Genomic DNA, 704 nt, shown 5'->3' with positions numbered 1-704 from the left:
TTAAAATTTATTATGTCAAAATTAATTTATATTTTATAATTGTTGATGATAAATAACAATTTAAAATAAAAAAATCAGTTCAAAATTTAATAATTATAAAAAATAAAATTATACATAAATTAGACTATAAATAATAAAAATATTCAATTGAAATTTAATTTTTGAATTTTATATAATTATTTTTTATTTTAATATTATTATTTTATATTTTAATATTATTAATTTTTTTTATTTTTGTAATTCGTAAAATTAATAAATAATATAAAAATTAATATTATTTATTTTTTGTATTTTGATTATACCAAGCTTACATGAACCTTCTGTCCGGTGAACTTGATCCATCGGTGATGTGGTATCCGGTGGTTGATCAGACCTTATATTACGAACAACGAGATCTATCATATATCAAGAATTGGGGAGATCAGAAGGAATTTCGCTTACTAGCTGTTCTTATGGAAAGGTGGAGGCCGCAGACTCACACCTTCGTATTGTCGGTTGGTGAGGTTATGGTGACACTCGAAGACGTAACACATATATATGAGCTACTGATTGATGGAGATGTTGTGACCAGATGGACAGATAGTAGTCATAACTTTTTGGTCAACCAGAGACTAACGATTTTTGGCAGAGAACCCACTGTGAGTAGTTCCTCCAAATTTACATAAAATTGTCCTCGGTTTGTCATATAAGAGACAGACAATCTT

The sequence above is a fragment of the Arachis duranensis genome, chromosome 9 (genome assembly GCF_000817695.3).
Source record: "Arachis duranensis cultivar V14167 chromosome 9, aradu.V14167.gnm2.J7QH, whole genome shotgun sequence".
Taxonomy (NCBI): domain Eukaryota; kingdom Viridiplantae; phylum Streptophyta; class Magnoliopsida; order Fabales; family Fabaceae; genus Arachis; species Arachis duranensis.
The sequence above is the reverse complement of the archived record's forward strand: the minus strand, read 5'-3'. Positions refer to the sequence as shown.